At 41.8% G+C, this 22096-nt stretch overlaps 1 protein-coding gene across 15 annotated transcripts in view; it reads left to right on the forward strand.

The window, feature by feature from the left end:
• The window catches only part of LOC107505903 (LIM domain containing preferred translocation partner in lipoma), a 607668-nt gene that overhangs the window by 52246 nt on the left and 533326 nt on the right, over positions 1 to 22096 (forward strand). For 3 of the 15 annotated variants that reach the window (XM_036219273.1, XM_036219275.1, XM_036219276.1), the window contains exons 1-2: positions 13814 to 20864; positions 21438 to 21600. The exons of 6 other annotated variants lie outside the window; for them this stretch is intronic. The gene's annotated coding sequence lies outside the window, so the exon portion shown is untranslated. Of the gene's footprint in view, positions 1 to 3927; positions 3981 to 13808; positions 20865 to 21437; positions 21601 to 22096 lie in introns of those variants that run through there. 6 more of the 15 variants (XM_036219279.1, XM_036219281.1, XM_036219274.1 and 3 more) reach the window with 5 other exon arrangements.

Raw genomic sequence — 22096 nt, forward strand, 5'->3', positions numbered from 1 at the left:
GAATTAATACCTGGTTTGTGAGACGTTGTGTAGATTTGATGAACTGTCAGTGTTGGAAGGAGTCTTAGAGATTATTCTGCTGATTTGTCTCATTTTACATGATAATGGGAAATAGAGGCCCAGAGGGCGCAGCTAACTTGCCTTGTCTGTACTTGACTAATTAGGTGGAATTAGAACACAGATCTTTTCATTCTTGGTTCATTACTCCTTCTACTAAAGCTGCCCCTTCAGGCAAAAGAAGAGAATATGCCCATTTTGCAGATGAGGAAATTGGAACTCAGAGATGCCTCTATTGCCCACACTTAGTGATCCAGTCAGTGAGAAATTGAGAACTAGAACCTTGTTCTCCCAGTTTAGATCTCTTTCTATTATGTTACATGGGCTTAAATGCCTGAATTTGTTGTTTTTAAAAATTTTACTTTTTCCCCCTTGTTTGTTTTCTGCTTACTTACCTTTCTTTGCTTTTGGTCATGTGAATGTTGTTTGAATGTGAGCGGCTACCTTTTGATCTGCTTTGCTGCCTGTATGTTTTTCTTTTCTGAAAGAGATGGTAGCTTGTCCAAAAAGTAGAACCGAATAGTGAAGCTCTTTATTTCAGTTTCATTTGTGGCTGTGGAAATTGTGCACAGGCCTTGAAAGAAATTGAGCAGGGCTTTCCATCTAAGCCTCTACCGCTATTCTTTAAGCTGTAAGAATTTTGGAGTGTTATTCCTTCCCATTCAAAGGTGAGCTTTGATTCTGAATAGATTTTAAACACACACGCGCACACACACACACCCACACGTGTGTGCACGCGCATGCACACACACACTTTTTTAGCCTTCTTTGATGCAGTGGCAGCATTTGATAGAGACCAAGAGAGCACCACCCCATTACAGTTCACCGATGCCATAATGAGTAACTCTTGGTGGTCAGTTCAGTTTCTGATCAACTTGGGGGTCCCTTTCTCCAATGCAGAGAAGATGATGATTTTTTTTGGGGAAGCACTTTGATGCCAGTAGCATTAGGTGGCAGATTTTAATAGAGTAGAGAAAGTGCTCGGAGACCTACCTTTGTTCCAGTCAGTGTCCAAGGGAAGAAAAGCAGCTTTCTAAGTTGCTTGGAAGCCCTGGTGAGGCAGAACTCCCAGGTACCTGCAAGCAACCTGACTCTTCCTCTATGGCCTGTGGCTGGGTGGGGATTGGAGGCCCAGCTCACGAGGTGGGAGGAAGCTGCCTTGAAGCATGAAGGCTTGGCATGTTTTCCTGTTGTGGTGCTGATGGACAGGGACACGAAGGGGTTAGGGTTGGTAGTTATCAGTGTGAACGCTATTCCTGTTAATAAGGAGAACTGATGTGAATTGATTGCTTCCCTGTGCCAAGCATGGGGCAAAGCACTTGACATAAATCAGAGTCACTTCAGCTAACTGTGAGTACATACAATTTTTTTTTTTTAGATCTTATTTTTAATTTTGGTAAAATACACATAATATAGCATTTACTATTTTAACCATCGTAAGTTACAGCTCAGTAGTGTTAAGTGCAGTCACATGTTGTGCAATCAATCTCCAGAACTCCTTTCACCTGCAAAATTGAAACTGTGCACATTTAATTATTAACTCCTCATTCTCTTCTCCCGCCAGCCCCTGACGACCACCATTCTACCTTCTTTCTCTATGAGTAGACTATAGGTAGCTCATATAAGTGGAATTATACAGTGTTGATCCTTTTCTGACTGGCTTCTTTCACTTAGCATAATGTCCTCAAGGTTCATCATGTTGTAGCATGTGTCAGAATTTCCCTTCTTTTTAAGGCTGAATAATATTCCCTTGTATGTATACTTTGTATGTATATACCACATTAAAAAAATCTATTTAGGCACCATTTTTTTTCACCTTTTTTTTTTTTAGAGGAAGAGCCTGAGGCTTCGAGGGGTTAAGTAAATTGCCCAAAGTCACACCATCAGTAGTGGAGCTGGGATTTGGATGCAATAGTGTGACTTCAGAGTGGATGTGATCAGAAGTAAGCAGAGACTGGATTTTAGCTGAATATGAAAGACCAGAGGGAGTCTTAACTGGGTAGCAGTACCTCCTCCCACATTGCTGTGACATTTCGCTGACCAAGTGTTCCAGAGGACTGGGCACAGGTAGTTTTCTCTGTTTTGTATTGGCCTTTGAGAATCTCACAGCCAAATTGAAGTCCACCTCTAGCAAATGGTATGGGATGTCTGGCCTTATTTTTTTTAACTCTTATACTTTTCCTTCACCTTATTTTCTGCCTCCCTCCCCGATTTTTTCACTTAAAAAAAAAGTCATGAACTATGTGCCTCTTTAGTCAGGTACTTTTGATACTTTCTGGCAAAGTATATAAATCAGTAACATGATATCAGGCATTTTTGTTATTATTATGTCTAAGGAACAGCTGGGCTGTGGAGCAGTGGATGGAGACTGAAGATGAGTGTCTCCGATGTGGTTCTGTTGCTCATTCACTATTTAACTTGAGCAATGATGAATACACCTTTCTGAGTCTTGGTTTTCCTACCTGGAAGGTGGGGTTGTTGTTGATGACAGTGAACGTTTTTGTCTGTGCTAAGCCTTGCACTGGGCATTCTACATGATTTATTTCTCACTTCTCCCAGCACTCCCACAAAGCAGGTGCTGTTATCTCCATTTTACCTGAGAAAAGTAAGGTTTAGAGAAGTGGGAAAACTTGCCCAAACTCCCACAGCTCCTCAATGCTAGCATTAGTGATCCATGCTGGGTTCTAAAGCTCAAGATGTTAGCAACAGGGCTGGGCTACTTGCCCTTCAGCAGTCTGTAAGGTTTCTTTCATCTGTGGCATGTGTTCATCAAATTTTATTAAATCTGTATGGATTTCCACTTATATGCTGTGTACTGTTCTGGATGATGATCCAGCACTGGGTTTAGCTTGAAGAAAGAGATACCGGAACAATGATCCCTTGGGATTTACATTCCAGTAAGGGTGTATGGAGGAGGCAGATAATAAATGAACGTGTAAACAGTAGAGAACGATAAGTAACACTTCAGAGATTCACACGGAGTGCTCTGACTGAGTGAATGGAGGAAAGGCTCTGAGAGGTGATTGTTTAAGCCGAGATCCGGATGGCAAGGAGCCAGACATGTAAAAGTCAGGGGAAGAGAATTGCAGGCAGAGGGTATATGGTCAGCGGAAGGGCGGTGGAATGGGAATAGGTGTATGTTTGAGGAACTGAAGGAGCACAGCATGCTAGCAGGTAGTGGGCTGCAAGGGATAAAGCCTGAGAGGAGAGTGGGGAGGGGCTGGTAGCTGGTAGCTGTTAGTAAGCTAGAGCAGGAGCTTGGACCTGAGTCTAGGTGTGATGGGAAGCATCTGAGTTATGTTTTACCAGTTCCATTCTGCCTGGTGTGGGGGAAAATGGATTGTAAGGAGCGGGTGAGAATAGAAGCAAGGTTAGGAGGAGACTCTTGAATCATCCGTGTGAGAGGTGGTGGTTACTTTGATTAGGGCGGTAGAAGTTGGGCCAGAGAGAAGTCGGTGGGTTCATGATGTGTTTTGGAGCGATTATCCACATGATGTCAAGTGCAGTTCCTTCAGGGAACTATCAAATGGGACAGGAATCTGGGAGACCCTGGTGCAGGTGAAAACATGTGCAGTGGGGGGTGCACAGACTTGCAGGTGATCCGGACTGAGGAGTCTGCATGTTCTCCACTTTGGTTTCTAACCTTGAGATTCTGGCCAAGGAATGGCTTCCTGCCTCTGGCTTCCTGGCTGAGAGCTGCTGGAATGCCCCAAAATAAGCCCTGGAGAACATGCCGCTTCCTTTGCTCTCCCCTGGTATTTGTATAAAGCATTCTTTCCCACCAAGAATACGGAACATTCAGAGTGATGTTGACTTTATGGGCCATATTTAATATGGTGTTTTCCCTTGATCTGTCATCTGTTCCCGCAGAGATTCCAGCCTCCGGTAAAGTCCCTGGTGAGGCGCCTTCAATCAACCACCCTGTAAGATGGGGCCGGAAGGTGTAGTGGAAGCCCGGAAAAGCTGGGGCTTCAAAGTTCCACCTTAGCTTGAGGACCCTGGTTCAAGAGGACTTCCCAACCCTCCTCTTCCATTTGCTTGCTTCCTGTCATTCCTTTTGATGGGCTGGGCTTTCCTGAAAATGCTCCATTTTTCAGTGGAGAAACTGGTCTTAGAGAAGTTAGACAATTTAGTTAGTGTAAGTTGGTGAGAATCCAAGATTCCTAACAGAGCCTTGTGCCCTGGCCACCAAGTCAAAATGACCTCACAAGTGACCTCATGTCCTTAGGTGTCTCATGGCAATCTTGCACTACACTCATCCTAAGCCTGGAGATGCTCAGAGATTATAAACTAAATCATTTGAAATTCACTCCTGAGGCTTCATCACTTACTCCTCTTCAAGTAGTTTGCAGTCTGTAGTCACCAGGTTTTTTTCTTTTAAGATTCTTTAATATCATCTCTTAAAAGCACTGTTTTGTTTTTGACTCATTCGGAGTTCTTTTAAAACTTTTTTCATATTACCCATTCATTTAGTCAACAAACATTTATTGAGTTCTTACTGTATTCCAGGCATTGTGCTAGGTGCTGGGGATTGATTCAAAGATAATTTGGAGGCGTTTAGAAGGGGAGTGGATAATTACAGCACAGTGAGATAAGTGCTATAATAGAGGGATATATAAAGAGCTAGAAATAGCACTATGAATAACATCTTCAAACAAATTGCCTTCTTTTTTCCTTTTGGATTATTCCCTTATGTATATTGCCCAAAGTGGGATTACTGGGTCATTTAAAAGATGAAAACAATTTGGCACAAAAAGATGTAATGACTTGCCTGGGGAATACAGCTCAATTTTCAAGAGGGGGAAAAATTGTTGACAGCTCCAGATTTAGATACCTCACCAGGAGGACTAGGCAGTTTTTGCACTATCCCTATCAACATGGCGGCTTTCAGGGGGATCACCTATTCTAAACATGTCAGCCTGCATGTGGAAACACATATCCTTATATTTAATCTCACAAGTTAATTGTTAATTCTCACAAGAACCTAGCTATGTAAGTGTGATTGTTTCCATCTTAAAATGAAGAAACTGCCTTTGTTAAAAGGAAGTGACTTGCTCAGGATTCCGTAGTTAATTTATGGAGAATCCAAGAATTCGAATGCGGGTCTTTTGATCCTGTGACTTGTTCTCTATGCTCTGCTCACCACCTTGGGAGAACTTATGCTCCAACTAGGGTCTGGGAGTCATTTAATGATCTGTAGGGAATCTTCTAAACAAGGTCAAGATTTACAAAATAGGATTAGAAGCCCTAGACCCCAAAGTCATTGCCAAGGAACAGTGTCCACCTGCATTTTGACCCGAAAGGACCTGATGGTCCACTATTCCTGATTTTGGCCCAGGTCCTGAAAAGCTAATACAATGCCTTAGCATTGGAGCCCAGAATCCAAAGTAAAGCTGAAACTATGTCACAGTTCTGCTTTGGAGCATTTATTATTTTCCTAGTATATTCATCTGTATATCCCTGACTGTAAGTTTATTTATTTTGTCACCTGTAACATTTTCCTAGTATTTTTGGCATTAAGTAAAAACTCCTGCCTCTGAGACCCAGGGCACATCATGACCAGACAGCAGCACGTGCTCACTGTGAACTTCCTCGATGCTCCTGCCTACTCCTCCTTAAGTCGGCCACATTCCCTGCCATTCCCCACAAATGCCCTGCATTTTCTCACCTCTGTGCTGTTCCTTTAGCCTGAGGGGACCTCTCTTATCTTCATCCATAGACCTCCTGCACCTCCTATAAACTCGTGCACAGATGACACTTTCTGAATGAAGTAATTTCTGATCATCTGCTTCCCATCATCCACACTCCCCACCGTCCGCACTCTCACACACTAACGTGATTTCTCTGTTCTCTCTTCTGCTAACCCATACCACAGTGGGCTGTGAGACAATAGAGAAAACTCCGGTGCTTATGAGTATGGAATCTCGGCTATGATGCTTCCTAACTGTGTGAACTCGATTGAGCCCGAGTTTCCTCATCTGTTAAATGGGTAAAAACACTCAAACCAAGTCAGAGGATTGTTACGTTCATCTTTATTGTCATCTGTGCTTCTTCTAAGGCACTTGCCATCTCCTATTATGTTGATGTCTTATCTCTCCTAGACTGGAACTCCTTAAGGGCAGGAAGGGATTCACATCTTGCCTGTGTCTTTGACATCTGAGACCTGCTACAAAGTCTCCATTAAGGGATGGGATTCCATACAACTTAAGTACTGACATCAGTGCAGGCTCAATACTAGTCGAAAGCTCCAGTTACATGGTGCCGGGCCTGGCGGGAGCTCTGAAACGTGGAGCTTTGGGCACTCACAGTATGTGCTGGATAGGCCTAGGCCTTTGGCTCCTGCTTTCTCAGTATCAGGAAAGAGGGTCGGGCCTGGGTTCAGTCTATGTTCTTCTGATCTACGAAGCTGGGTGGTGCCGGCATTTCCCTGAAGCTAGAGTGGAAATCTCGCTTGGGACATGATACTTAGTTTCTTTCCTGGGTCTTCCATGAGTGAGAGTTCCAGACTAGAGGAAAGGGTCCATGGAGGTGTGGGATTGGGACAACTCTGACAGCCACCTACTCTTCTGACTTCTGTGTGGATGGCGTCAGAGGACACTCTTCTTTAGACACTCTCACCCTTGCTATGCTTGGAAGCTGACTATGGAAGCGAATTCAGTTCTTTAAAAGGACTTTTAACTTTCGCTTGAGTCATTTCCCAGAATGCAGTACCCATGAGTCCGGAGATCCAAGGGTTTTCGCCTGGCACACAAGGTCCTCCATGTTCTAGCCGCAACATTCCTTTCCAGCCTCATGTCCCACCGCATCCTTCCATGTCCTCGGCCACTGGCCTCACCAGATTAGTCACTTTCCCCAAGAACACCCTGAACTCATCCTCCTCAAGGCCTTAGCACATCGTGTTCCCTGGGCCTATTTCTTCCCCTTCATGCATGGAAATCCTCTTGGGTGTTCAGGCTCAGTTTAGAAGTCATCTGAACAGCTCTTCCAGACCCTCAAAATGATGACATTGCATGTACTTGTGCTTTGCATACCTTTCATTCTGTTTTGTGTATTCAGGCATGTCCCCAGTGAGGCCTTGGAGCTCTTTGAGAGCTCAAGGCATGTCTAACTTAGTACCTACAACTGCTAGGTCCATACTGTGCTTTGCTAAGAACGGGAAGTTCTAGTAAATGTCTGTTTCGTGCACCTCTGAATTCAGGGCACATGATGTTCTGTCAGCTAACAGATGCGCTGGGGAGTGCTCAGAAGCTCATACTAGGGTTGCCCATGATTTGTTTGATCATGATCCCAGCCATTTGAATTGCTTTTGAATTAGCCTGATATCAGCTCATTGCTAACCCTTCTCAGGCCTGCTTCCCACATACCCAGAGATGTCTGCTTAATGCCAGGGCTCTGAGCTTTTTATTTCACTTGAGAATATAACAACAAGGTGGAATTCAGAAAGGGTCTGGATAGACTAAAAAATGTCTATCTATAGATATTTTTTTAGTTTGAAAGTTCAGCCTTTTTTTTTTTTAAGCCCAAATCTCCTTGAAATGTGAAAATAGAAAAGTTTTTTGAAAGGTATGTTTCTGCTTCTAGCAGAATCACTGTCCATAGTATAGTTGTAGGTGAAAGTAATAAAACCTGTGTCATAGAGCTTGATTTTGAAGACAAGGGTTCAAGTCCTGGCTTTACCATTTCCTAGCCTCGAAATCTTGCCTAACCTCCTTGACCCTTAGTTTCCTCAATGGACAATTGGATGATGGAAAGTTTAGATGAGAATTTGGATGTTAAATTGGGATTTTTACTGCTGCGTGGTTCATCGATTTAGTTTGAAGGCCATTTTTAAATAGCAGTTCCAGAGTATGCTTTTGAAGGAAAATGCTTGGATGTTTAAGTTTTGATGTACATGTTTTGTTTTGTTTTAATAACTTGAATGACAAAATAAATGAATTTATAGTCAAGGGACATACAACATCTAACAGACTTAAGGAACATACATGGCTTGTGGGATTCAGTTGTAGTCCAGATAAATTAGAACCACAGAATCCTAGGCTTTGAGAAATGATAGAAACCTTGGCAGTCAAGGGGGTGAACATTAATTAATGCATACCATTTGCTGGCTCTGTGCTGTGCATGCTGGATGTGGAATGCCAGGACATGATTATACACCCCCTGACAGGTAAGTGAGATTAGCCCCATTTTACAGACAGGGAAGCCTGAACGCAGAGAGGATACATAATTGATACAAGTCCAGTATCAAAGCCTTGAACTTCATCCTGTACTCACGATGTTCTTTAGAAATCCTTTCAATTTATAGGTGTGACAACACCTGCCTTTACTTTATTGCTCTTTTATCCTCTCACTCCTGGGGCAGCCACTAACTCTGGACCAGATCAAACAGTGGAAATCAGCAGTCTTGATGTGTCATAACTTGATTAATGAATCTAGATGAGCGTCTTGACTTCCTTGCCAAGAATCTGCTCATTTTGAGCTACTTCTCATTCATCAGCCTTTACGTATTTTTCTCCTGCTTGAGGAGATACTTGCCTTTGCCCGTCTTCACTTTTGAGGTCAGGAATGTATTTAAAGAGGACTCTATGTATATTTTTTAAATTATGAGTAGAAAATTCATTGAGTATTTCTCATCGTCTTTTCCAACCGTGTGGTGGTGGGAAAAGGAGGCGTAGGGCTAGGGGTTAGGAGCCAAGGTTCTCATCTCGAATCCCTCACTGACCAGTGAGAGGACTTCAGGTCAGCCCCTCCTTTCTCTGTTGTGGCGTCAGTGTCTTTACCTATAAAGCGTGACGACGGCCTACGAAGTGACTTCTAAGATTTCAAAATTATGCTTGTTTTATGGTGTCAAAACCATCAATTTCTACTGAGCTGCGTCATCTTGCAGCTGTTTCTCTGATACTTTTCAATCTTTAGATTTAATCTATTCAACAATGTAAAAATTTTTAAAGGGAAGCTTTTATAGACACTTCTGAAATATAAGGGTGGTGGGGGGGATAAATGGATGTTAAAAAATAGAAAACAACCAATTAAATAGTATATAGCATGTAATTCTCCTTGGAAACTTACCACGAAATTGAGGAGCATTTTAACAACTGGTAATTTAAATTGCATTTGAACTCTGCTAATGGTTTGTTTGCATGGGAACTTCAATCATTTCACAGTGGTTCTTTAGCAAAGCTGCTTGTTCTCTTTATGGAAAAGAAAAAAAATTATTAAAAGAAAAGTTGACTATGGAAGAGGGAGGCCACTTTATTTGTGCATGGAGGGAAGTTGGCAAGTGTGTGAGAGGTTGCTTTAGGGCCACGATGGAGAACTGTGCCTTTCAGTCAAGTTTAGAAGTCAAGGAAGTCAGACATCCTTGTCCACAGGTCTATTGTTTGCTTCCTAAAACTCCATTTCTTAGGAAGTTTGAAATTATGGAAGCTTGTTGCTTTGCTGGGCTCATCTCGATTATGCTCCGTTTTTTTAAGTTAATTTCTTTCTGCCGTCGGGCTGTTCTGTGAAAGCTTTGAAGCAGGTGTTTGGAGGCCTGAGTGTGAAAGTTCTGATTTTGCTCCAAAGCCGATTATGTGACTGAAGGCAAGTCCCTCTGCCCAGAGTTTTGCTGTGCTCCTCTGTCAAAGTAACTGGGTCCAGGAGAGCAAGCCCTGGACTGGAGCCCTGGACTGCCTGCACCTTGTGGTGTGCTCCTCCCGGAATGGCCACCTCCCTATTCTGGCCCCAGTTTCACCTCCCATCAACTGGAAGAGATGGGTCGACTTTGATCTTACATGGCTATTTGAAGACCGAATGAGAAAATAATACATGGCACAATTGTATGGTTGATTCAATAATGCTTAAAATGGCAATTGAAATGGGAGTAGTAGTTTTTCTGGTATGTGGATTTCTCCTGCATGTGAAAGACACATTTTATAATAACCTACTGCACTGGCATCTGTGTATGTTAAAATATATATTGCATCATCCTTAGCCAAATAGTAATAGCATTTAATGAAATGAAATCTGTAATGAGGACTTACTGGGAAGTGTTGAGATTTTCCAGCTCTGCTGCTGCTCATTGGCTCTTACTTTTCAGGCAAGGAAACTAAGGTTCAGAGAGTTTGCTAAGGCCTGCAGTTAAAAATTTGACTCCAAACTCATACTCCTTGTCTCTTTTTATATGTTGTAGTTCAGGTTTTGCTGTTTTTTTTTTTTTTTCCTTGCATACAATGTGAATATCTAACTAATTTATCTGTTTCTTTCACCTCTGATATTACCATGAAACTGTTTTCCCAGGATGAACACTGGGGTACTAGCATCCTTTTTCCCCATTGTTCTGAGACAGATTAGTGAAATAAAAGTGCCAGGAGTTGATTGGAGGCTATACTGGAAATGATGCCGGGATTGAAACCCACAAATCTAGTGGCTTACCTCTATACCTTCTCAGTGAGTTCATAAGCCTGGGAAGTTCTGAAGCTGGTAAGATCCTAGAGATCATAAGCAACCTCCTTCTCCCATTTCCCACAGGTGGGATAACTGAGACTCAGAAACAGACCTGAAGACAGAATCCGATCACCTAGTTCTCAGTCTAGGGCTTTTTTCATTGTTCTACTGGGCACTCACTGGAGGGAAGATATTTTTCCTCAATTGTTGAGTCCTACGCAGTAAAGAATTTTCCCTTTTAGAATCAACGTGAATGTTTTAATGACTTTTAAAAATAAGTGATTTCCATTTAAAGCATGGGCACTAATAATTAGGGTGTACTAAAAACTAGAGAAGGATTGAAATGTTCTTTCTTTTATTTTTGAGTTGATTTCATTGGCAGTGGATGAAATATAATAATGCTAATAAAATGTGTGGCAAAGAAAAGGGAGGATTCAGCTCTTGGAAGGTAGCACCAAGAGAAATTGGAAGAAAGTGTGGATTAATGATGATTTCAGATTGCCAATAATTATATTGCTTCTTTCTCCTTTGGCATGGAGGGAATTTTTTTTATTTTTTTATTTTTTTTATTTTATTGAAAGACCAAAATGAAAATGTCAATGAACCGTGTTACGGACATTTATAGGAAAGACGGTCATATTATTGGGTGACATGTTTACTCCTGGACCAGGTGCTTCTGTGATCTCCTTTTACTTTCATGACACCCCTTTGAGGTAGAAGAGGTTAACCTTGCTTAGGCAAAGAATATGAACCTATGTCTTAAAGAGCCTCCTAGAGCTTCTTTGGGATCTGAATTTGAATCTTGTTTCACACTCGTATAGGGGGATGGTGACCAGGTAAGGTAAGCTTTTCCTTATTTTTTGGAATTCCTCTTTTTAGAGGTTAGAATAGAACAACATGTTCTAGGAAGGAAGTATGGTAAAAATAATTAGTGGTGTGGCCCACCCGCGGTTATGGGAGACTTGAGGAAAATAGCTGGGGAATTCTGAGAAAGGCTTCTATTTAGAATTCGAGATCTGTTGTCTTCATCCTGAGGGTCAGTCAATATGTGCCCCGAGCACTGTATTTATTCTGAATAAATAATATGCCTTACCCTGTTTATGAGATAGTTTTCCAAAACAGAGCAGGTGCTGCTGTGATTGATAAAACCTAATTTCATTTAAAAGTGTGGCTGAATTTGTAGTTGCATTTTGTCACCCTTTCTTTTCTTAATCCATGTATCTTAACAGAACAACTGGCTTTCTGAGCACATATGGATCTGCATAAGGTAAAAGGCTGGAAACCATTGCTTTGACTCTTAAGCATTTTAGCCTGTTAAAATTTCAAACATGGTCTTGAATGCCTTGCCCCAAGCATATACTTTAAGCATCAAATGTGAATTTCTGTTTTCTGCTCTACCTCTTGAGTTTTTTTTTTCTTCAGTATTTGAAATTAAATTGTAATGAACATGAAGCTTTGTACTTGAATTAAAAAAAAAATCTAATGTGTAATGACAGAATGGAGGAGAGTACCTTAACAGGAGTGAGCTGTAAGAGATGCAGAAGTTTTTATTTTTTAGAAGCTAATTTTGAGCTAACGGTGGTTTTTCTCTTCCAAAACACTGATATAGCCTTAGGCGGCATTAAATAGAACAACGTGGGTGGGTGGGCGGGGGTCCTTCTGGAAATCAGAAAGTCCAGAAGTAGGGCTTCAGCCCTACTTTGAACAGGCCTCGGCCGTGTCTCCTTGCTCTGCCCTCTACTGTGTGTTGGCTTCATCTAACACGTCAGTATATTTCATCTTATGGTATGAGGTGGCTGCTTGCTGGAACCTGGGCTATAGGCTGCCTCTTTGCCATTTGGGAAAAGAAAGCCCTATTTTCGATATCCCTGTAGATGTGGATAATTGCATACTCCTGCACCAGTCACTGAGGCCACAGGGAGGAAGGACACTGTTCTAATTGATATGTGTGAATCAGGTTCTCTGAATTTTGAAACACTCCTGCTTAAACTTTATGACAGCCTCAAAGTGGAGAAGTGGTGGTCCCTCAAAAGTATATCTGGATGCCATTAGAAAGTGGGGAGAGGACTAAAGCTATGTGGGTGACCGTGCATCCTTTAATCTTCCTGTCAAAGCTTCCCTAGAGTGTCAGATTTTAGTCTTTGCCTCATCCTTTGATGTGGACTTCAGCCAACTGGATTCTCCACATAAAGATACTGAGGGGACTGGAAATGGTGTCCTATCAGGAACTGTTATAGGAATGAAGCCCCAGAGAGGGCGAGATGCAGGGCACACGTGATTATGGCCCCTTAGAATATAAAATCTGTCAGAAGAGGGTCATCAGCTCTTGTTCATGAGTGTTTCCCCAGAGTATAGAGAGATCTCTGGCATGTGGTAGGTGCAGGTACATTTTCATGTATGTAAAGAAAAATCCAAAGTGAGTGTACCATTTCCTGAGGATGTTCCAATTAAGCCCTGGACAATTCTCTGTTGGAGCTTTTGAGGAATTCTAGCACAGATGAGGCTGAACTGCATGGTTTTATGAGAATGAAACAAATGACTGGACAGAAATAGGCTTTTGGGACCAGTGTGGCTTAAGAAGTCTGTGAGTTCATAAAAAAAGCAGCAAGTATGGCAGGATAGGGTTTCAGAAGGTCTGTCAATTATTAGATGAGCAGCTTTTGAAAAATAAGCTCCTTTTGCTTTCATTTCCCTGATCTGAGAATTAGGAATAATAATCATTGCCCTGCGTACCTCTCATGTTTGTTTAGAGCAAATGGGCTGATAGATACCAACCTGATTTGCAAAATATAAATTGTGGTGCATACACGATAGGTTATTAACAGTTGTCTCATTCTTTAGTTAAGACTCATCTTGAATATACAGAAAAATAAGATGATTTAATGTGCAGTCCCCAGCGCCATGCCTGCTGCATAGTCTATGCTCAGTGTATGTATGTCTTTCCTCCTAACCCTGAAAGCCCCGGGATTAGATGGGCACTAATTTGCTCTCAGTCTCGGAAAGGAATAAGATCTGAAATCTTACTTAATGATGGTGATTGAAGTTGACATGAAATAGCATATTATTATTACTTTTTACGTAGATTTTTTTTTGCTCTAGGCAGCAGGAAGTGGAGGGATGTAGATGAGAGACTAAGTATCAGTGAGTGAGAACTCCCCTAGAGGCTGCAGTCTAGGCTAGCCATTTGGCTCTTGCTTTGCTTGATTAGATAATCACGCCTTCTGTTCCAGGCATGACTAGCCCAGTGGGAGTCAGGAAGGAAATTATTTCTCTCTGTTGATACTAGTGTATAGGGCTTTTGGTATTAATATTTCCTTTTTCGTCCTCAGAAGGATCAGGTATTGGTCTCTCCCGGAAACAAAGCATTGGTCACTTCCTCTTCTCTTTCAGAGGTAAATATCTTGGCTCCCTACAATTCTTTGGTCAGGTGGTTTCTGGGCATGGGTGACCATCTGCTTAGTCAGCTCTCATTGTTTCTATGTTAGTGCTTCGAAAATTACAAAAGGACTTAGTGGGTATGAGCAGGGACTCATCCAGCCTTCTGAAACTCTGTGGCTCTTCTGTAACCCAGGGTTGTCTTGTAGGAGGCATTTGCTGTCCATGAAAGTAAAAGAAAGAGCTCTCTCCGCCCTCCGCCCCTTTTCTTGCTTCCTACCTCCTAATTACACAGTCTTCTGTTTCCTGACCTGAATATAGTGGAGGTCCCTCTACCTTGGGGAGGGCTCTAGGAGGTCAGGAATGCTCAGGTTTCCCCTTAGTGGGTTACTGTGCAGTAGAGGGGGTCTGATATGAATGGATGGAGAGACTCATGAGTTCTCTGTAGATTGATGCTAAATGTCTGCCTCCAGTTCACAGGGAGTGTGCTTATTCTCTGCCTTGATCCCAGTGTTTGCCTGGAAGTCAGTGAACTTTGGGATCTTTAGGACACCACAGTGAATTTGGCATACTCCATGACCTTGAGAAACTTATAGTCTAGTTGAAGATAATGACAGACACATGAGAATGAAATATACCTTAGAAAGGTAATCTTTACAACACATATTCTTTAATTATGATATATTTTAGGCCTCACATTAGGTGCTCGGGAAATCAAGGTAAGTAATTTGCAACCTCAAATCTCATGGGCTTAGATGAAAGGCTGGGAGAGTGGAAAGAATTGAGAACATTGGGGAAGTTTTCCAGGAGGAGGTGATCTGATCTCGGAACTTCTCAGTGAGCCATAAAGCCTTATGACACAAGTCCAGGGTGCACCTGTGGCCATAGTTTGGCTCACTAGGTCTGGACAGTTTCTAAGGGTAGATGTAGTTGATAGCAGAATATGACTGGACATGTAAGGAATCTCTCACCTTGCATGTGTGGTTCAATACTTGGTTCATTTCCCATCAATGTACTACAGCTGGAAGTGTCATGTTGACTTTGAGCTGCACAGACATTTTCATGGTCATCTCTACGTGGCCAGAGCATGCCTGGGTATATGTTACCAAACCAGAAAGCATCTCTGAATTCTGGAGGACAGGAGTTCTTCTGAGAGTTTCTGATAGTGAATCTCTTAGAGGTACTCCCCAGACCTCATGAAAAGCAATGGAGTTGGTGGGGGCCATTAAAGTAATCGAGGACTGAGCCTCTCACAGTTGGATGCTATCTTCATTATCTATTGCTTCATAACAGATTACATATTTATCACCTTAAAATAAAAAACATTTATTATTTCACAGTTTCTGTGAGTCAGGAATTGAGAGCGGCTTGGATGGATACCTCAAGGTCTCTCGAAGTTGCAGCCTGAGCGTCTGCTGAACCTGCAGTTTCATTTGAAGGCTCAGTTGAGGGGAGGAGATGCATACCAAGCTCATTCACATGATTGTGGTGATTGTGGCAAGATTCAGTTATTCATGGGTTGTTACACTTAGGGCCTCAGTTTTTTGCTGACTGTTGGCTGGAGGCCACCCTTAGTTCCTCGCCATGTGGGCCTCTCCTAGGGCAGCTCATAACATGGCAGCTGGCTTTTCTTGGAGCCAGTAAGCAAGAGAGAGTCCCCCAGATATGAGCCATGGCCGTTTGTAACCTAATCCTGGAAGGGATACACATTGTTCCTCGTGCTTCAGTCTATGTGCTAGAAGTCACTAAGTCCAGCCCATTCTCAAGGAGAGAGATTGCACGTGGGGATGGCAATTAGAAGGTGGACTTATAGGGGGCCAACTCAGGGACTACCTAGGTTACATGGCATGTGATAAGGTGGCAATATGAGTTACACGGAACCACTGAATAAACTCAGTACACCTCTGTGAATCAATTTTATTTGAAAAATTTTGTGGGGGAAACGCCATTAAAATCCTAATATAAGCATTAATATATAATAGCATAGAGTACAACATTAGTATGGTTTTTCAGAGGAAAAACACAAGTTTCCAATTAATGCTGTGCTCCCATCTCTCTACATTTTTACCCTCATTAGCAGTTAGAGTTGCTTTGGTGGAAATATTTGAATGTTCTTGCTTGAATTCTTTATGGTACAGGTGAGACACCAAGACCCAGAGAGGGGACAGACTTTCGGGGCCACGGAGCCATGGGTAGACGTGGGAGGAACCACGTAAGGCTCCTTCGACTCTGGCCCAGTGCTTCCCTTCTATCTCTCTGCACAGCCTCTGCTTCATAATCAGTCCATACAACTGTTAAGCATATTTTCTCTGCTTTATGCAACCTCTTTTGTCTCAGAAACAGATTGGGGAAAAGAGGTTAAAATTTGGAGTCTTGAGCCTTTATGTTGTCGCTTTAGTTAAATTTCAGGGTCTCATCTTCTGTTGGGTCTTGCTGTATCTTGAAAAGTTGTATAAATCAACATTATTTGGCTCAGACAGTGTATCTTTGCAGTTCTGAATAACATTTGTATTAAGAACAGTGAGCCAATATACAACGTTACCATGAGACTGACAGGATCAGACATAAAACCTCAGCCAATACCTTCTGTCTGGCAGAAATTTCTTTTCTAGAACGTTTGTCTCTTCCCCCTACCAAAGCAGTTTTTTTATAAAACCAAGCTTGGCAGTACATTTTATAGAAGATGACAGGTTCCCTTAGAGTCCACCTTAACATTCCGAAGAAATCAGTGGAAATGGTTGGGGGACTTAAAATTATGGTCAAGCTCATTAGTAGCTTTGTTGTCAAAAGAAGGAAAATCAGCTTTGGTTATTGAGACTCACTGGCCCGAAGGCTAATACTGTTCCTCATTCCATGGCTCCTTTCACCTCTCAATGTTTTTATACGTCTAGTGCTTTCAAAGTGTTTATGTACAAAGACAACTACTATATTAATAAAATATTCAATCTGAAAATAAAATATTTATCAGTTCTTTGACTTTCATTGAAAGTCCATTGTAGAAAATAGTTTTAATTGGGTGAAGACAAAGTCAAACAAAATTTGGGCTAGGAAGACAATCATGAGTTAACTGCCTAATCTTAAGTCACTTAGTCATTTCTTAAACTGGTTTCCATACCTGAAAAAAAATGGGACGAGCCTACCTCACACTTATTTTTTGTGCTCACAAAGCAGCATAACATATAAAGTATCTACTGAGCATGGTTCTTAGTGTACAGTGGGTACCCATTAAATGTTAAGTTTCTAGTCTCCTTCATAGTCTATATCTGGTAGAAACTCCCTTCAGTTCTTCCCTTTACAAGGCCATTATCTCAGAGCCCCTACTTTGTACTATCCCCTCGGCCTGGAGCAGACCGGCAGCATTTGCATATATCGCCATCAGACTTCATGTTTTCTTGAACAACTGAAAGCCTTAACATTTACAGTTTTGCTCAATGGCTCCCAAGACATGAATACAAACATCATAATATGCCCATGTTTTCTGGTATTTGGAAATACAGTAGTTCTGGGAACAAAATGATCATACACTGTGTTTCATGAAGAAGGCCTCTTGGGCATTGTTACTTGAAAGATTACAAGATTGTCTCTCCAGAGGATGAGCTCTGCTCGTCTGCCATCAGCCACCTCTCCTTTGTAAATGGAAGCTCTCTGGGACTGGTCCAGTGCTGACCCTCTTTGGTTTCTCTTTGGACTTCTTTGGGATGACATCACCTCACCCTGCTTCTATGATGACTGGCTCGAATTATATCAGTTATTAAAAATGATCTAATATTTCCTTTTAAATCTAGGGCCCTGGCTTGTTCTATGATTAAGCTAGTGATTTATTTATAATATGGTATGAGATGGCTGTAGCCACTCTATGATGTAATCTAAGGATGACATGAAAACAAAATAGGCTTTTACATAATGAAAGTGTTCCTGTAGTGCAGTTTTATAGCAAGGTTCTTTTTCCATTGAAAGGGAGGTATATTCTTTAATTTCCTTCCACTCTCTTCAAATCTTCTTTTCCCATTTTTGAGTCTTATGGTCTCTAAGTCAATTAAAAAGATCAGCATTTAAAACACCACAAAGACACTGGTTTACTCTTCTAATTTTGTCCTATCTTCTTTGGTGCCACTCCCCTGCCACCCTCCATGGCCTCTGTTATGGCTCCTGCTCTGCTCAGCAGCTCCAGAATCCTCTCAGGATACAATGGTCCTCACTATTCCTTGACCTATACTGTTCCTTCTACTAGAAATGCTTTCCTGATCCTGAATTTTCTTCTGCTAAAGATATAAAAGCACACTGATTCCTAAAGATAGCAAACTTCTTTAGGCCAGCTCAAAGGCACCTCTTCCTCCAAGCCTTCTCTGAAGCTCTGCCCCTACTTTATCTGCATTTCTTATAGAACTTAATACAATTGCAAGCTCCTCATCCCCACTCCAAGGAATAGTTAGAGGACATCAGGATTAGAAGAGGAGAAGTGACTCAGGAGAATGGGGGAGGGCCCTTTGTTGTTTGGTTCTGCTCCTAACACTGATACCTGAGGAGGTCATGGGCCATCTTTGAGCTTAACTTTTCTTCATCTGAATAATAAGTAATTTGGATTTCATTTTATGTGGCCATATAGTGTATTGGTAGCGGCTCCCTGAGATGCAGTGTTGAGAAGGATTCTTAAGCTGTATCCTGACTGAGTGAGTAAGAGTCAGTCATTTAGCCATATCTGTAATGGCTAATGGCTGTAGGTGGGGAAGGGAAGGTGGAGGCATGTAAGGGGTCTCTTGGCTATTTTTGGATTAGTTAGACATCTCTTTTTGTTTTACTTTTTGGGATGCTTTGTTTTGCTGACTTTAAGTGTCTCGCCCAAGGTCAAGTAGTGGCTAGAATCCTATTATCAGGTATAGAGATAAAAACTGCATATTCTAATCTTGCATTTATCCTTGCAGGCTGGCTTTGGGAGTTGAGAAGCTGGGATAAAGAGGATGACAGGGGCCATGCTTTTTTGGATGCAGAAGGCTGGAGTGAATCAGGAGATGCCTTTCACCTCTTTGTCTTCTTTCTTTCCAAAGAGTTATAATATTTACATTGTTCTACTTTATGTCAAAGATGACATTTTAACGTCAAGGTCACAAAGTTAGTTGACTGTCAGGGTCTTATTGGGTCAGGGCTCACAGCATTAACCCATGAATTCTTTGGATCCTCTGTGTCCCTATACCAACCCCAGAAAGCATGCTCTCAGAAGTTAAATTGCTTGAGTACTAGGTCAGCTGCAAAAAAAAAAAAAAAAAAAAAAAAAGTCTTGGAGCAGGAACAGTGAGAGAGAGATAGAGAAGAGAAAGGAAGTGGGCAGTTTAGGATGGCCGATGGCACGGGAACCCAGAGCCTTTAACTAATGAAAAAAGAAATGGGAAGTGGTTAGAATGGAGGAGAGAAAGAAAGAGGATGGAGTTGGAGGGAATGGACTGGGGCTGCAGTGGAAGGGGGCACAAACTTGGTCTTTGCAGATATTTAGGTAGAGGCTGATACCGACAGATCCTTTGTAGAGAGAGTAAGTTGGACTGGTTGTTCTTTAAGGTCCTCCCTGTCTGGAGAGTCTGGAATTTTCTGAAGGCCCATTTTGTGGGCATTTAAATAATTTCCATTTTAAAATGAAAGCTTTACAGAGGAAAGTGATTCGTCCTTTCTTCATGGTCTTGGCAAACATAAATGCTGACTTATCTTGGGCAATCTTCTGTTCCATTTAGCATTATTGATGAAGGAAAGGAGGCTAACTGAGGATGTCTTCATATTTTTTTGTACTGAAAGTATTTTTGAGGATGATTTCTGTGCGTTTTAAAAAGATAGTTCCAGAGAATTTTTTCTGTTGGCCCCCCTCAATCCCTCTCCTATCACCCTATTGTCAACAGCTCAACAGCTTGCTTTTTCTGTACTATCAGAATGCTTTGTGTATATATCCAGTAGAATATTCATGTCACTGTGCTTTGCCATATAAGCAGATTTTTTTAGCCTTCCTTCTCTACTAGGTCATAGAAGTTTCTTAAGAGCATGAATCCTGTGTTATTTCTTAAGAGGACCCTTGGTGCCTAGTGTAGTAGTTTGCAAATAATAATGATGACTCATTAACTTAACACATGTTTATTGAGTACCTACTGTGTGCTATACACTATTCCAGGGCTAGGTATAGAAAGGTGAACAAAATCAAACAAACTGTTTTATTTGATGGAGACAGATAATACACAAACTAATAAGTAAATATATGCTATTTAGGTTGTGATCTATTTTCAGAAGAAAAATAAAGCAATTAAGAGTCCAGAGGGTAGGTCTGAGAAGGTTTTACTGATGAGAGTAGAGTTGATCAGGGACCTGAATGAAATGAGGCAGTGAACCTGAGATTAGAGCAGGGAGAATGTTTTAGGCTGAGAGAAAGCTATTGCAAAGGCCCTGAGGCAGAAGCGTGCTAGGTACATTCCAGAAAAGTGCGAAGGTAGCATGGCTGGAACAGAGTGACCAAGGTGGAGTGTAGAAGAGTAGGTCACCCATGCTCATAAAAAATAGTTACAACAACAAGTTTTTGTTAAGCACACATCGAAGATGCTCAGAAAACAAATTGCCTTTGCGATTTAATGAATCCAAAGAAATCTAACAGAAGGATGGCATAAGGTATTTCTGATTTTTCAGCTTTAAGATACAGAGGCAGTGGATGGGGAGCTGGGACAGTAGTGGTGGGCAGCTCAGAACAGGTTCAATTGCGGAGGCCACTGGTTTCCCTCCTGTCTGTCGCCCTCCAGAACGGAGAGCTCTCCGACTGATTCTCAGCTCCTGCAGCAGGAGCAGGCACACCTGCGGGGAGGCTGGGGCCCTGGGTGCAGATGGGCAATTGCATGCCTAATCACCCATTCAGGCACCCACTTATTTGTTTTCCACATGCAAATATGGGTTTTTTGCAGATGGATTTAATATATTTGTTGCTTCCCCATTTTATTTAAAACAAAACAAACGACCAACCATGTCAGTTGAGGGCAACAAATAGAAACGTGAGTATTTGCTATTCTTGCTGATGACACGGCTGAAAGGGATCCTAGGCAAATCAGTTTTTTATGTGCTCGATTATATTTTTACTTTATTTTAGCCTTGTGTAATATTACTGGTTGAAAAAGAAAAAAATAGTTTTAAAGAAGGATATGATATTATTTTCCATAAATTATATTCTCAATATTTCTGGCTCTGTATTTTTACTATGTGGTTTCTACTTTTCATCTTTTTAGTTTCTGAACTTGTGGCCCATTGTAAGAAAAAAACGAGAGAGGGCATCATGGAATCTCCAAGGTCATTAGCAGGTGGTGCCTACAACTTATTTAGCCTGGAAATAAACAAATAAACAAGCACAAATTAGGAGTATTTAACCTTAATGTGCTATTATTATTTGTGCAAGATCATGCAAAAATCACTTCCATTTATCTGGGAGCCTGTAGGTAAACACCAATACAAGATAGAGGGCTTTGGTGGGTGTTGCTTTATTCGCAATGGAATTTCAGAGCTCTAGAGCAGGGTGTCAGAATTGGTAGATACACTGGTATTTATTTTATCTTAAACACTTTATTTTATAGTCAGAGAATCTGAGGCCCAAAGAAGTTAACATGACTTGTTCAAGGTCTCAGAGAGCAAGAGGTAGAGATTGGACTCGAGCAGCTGGGACCCAGGCAGATGGCTGCCTCTGTGGCCTGGGGTGATGAAGAGGCTGCTGGAATGCACAGAGGGTCTCATCTCAAGGTGAGGTCTGTGTGCAAATGGTGTCTGTCTCGTTTTCCTCTCATAAGGCAATTAAGATTTTTTTGGGTGCCAAATCTTAAGCAGAGAAGCAGTGATGGAGAATGTTGGTAGGAATTGCTTGTAGCTTGTCTTCCAAGGTGGTAGACTGGAAGGGGCAAGTGTGTGTGTGTGTGTGTGTGTGTGTGTGTGTGTGTGTGTGTGTGAGAGAGAGAGAGAGAGAGAGAGAGAGAGAGAAGGTGAAATAGAGGTGAATAAACTAAGAGGGAGAGGGGGGACCTCTCCATAATTAGGCACAGAATTTCTGAGCCACAAGGCCCCAAATCATTCAACTTTAATTCAGTAGTTAGAATATTAGACCAGCAACATCATTTGGTAGAGACTTTTATTTGGAAGAGTACCACTTATCACTATGAAATTGCCTGTGCTAGTCAGCCAGTAGGGCTGCTGCAGTGAGAAAGAGTGTCAGCCTCCTGTGGAGTTCCTTCCTCAGACCTGG

Source organism: Rousettus aegyptiacus, unplaced genomic scaffold (genome assembly GCF_014176215.1).
Source record: "Rousettus aegyptiacus isolate mRouAeg1 unplaced genomic scaffold, mRouAeg1.p scaffold_m13_p_4, whole genome shotgun sequence".
In the NCBI taxonomy this organism is placed as follows: domain Eukaryota; kingdom Metazoa; phylum Chordata; class Mammalia; order Chiroptera; family Pteropodidae; genus Rousettus; species Rousettus aegyptiacus.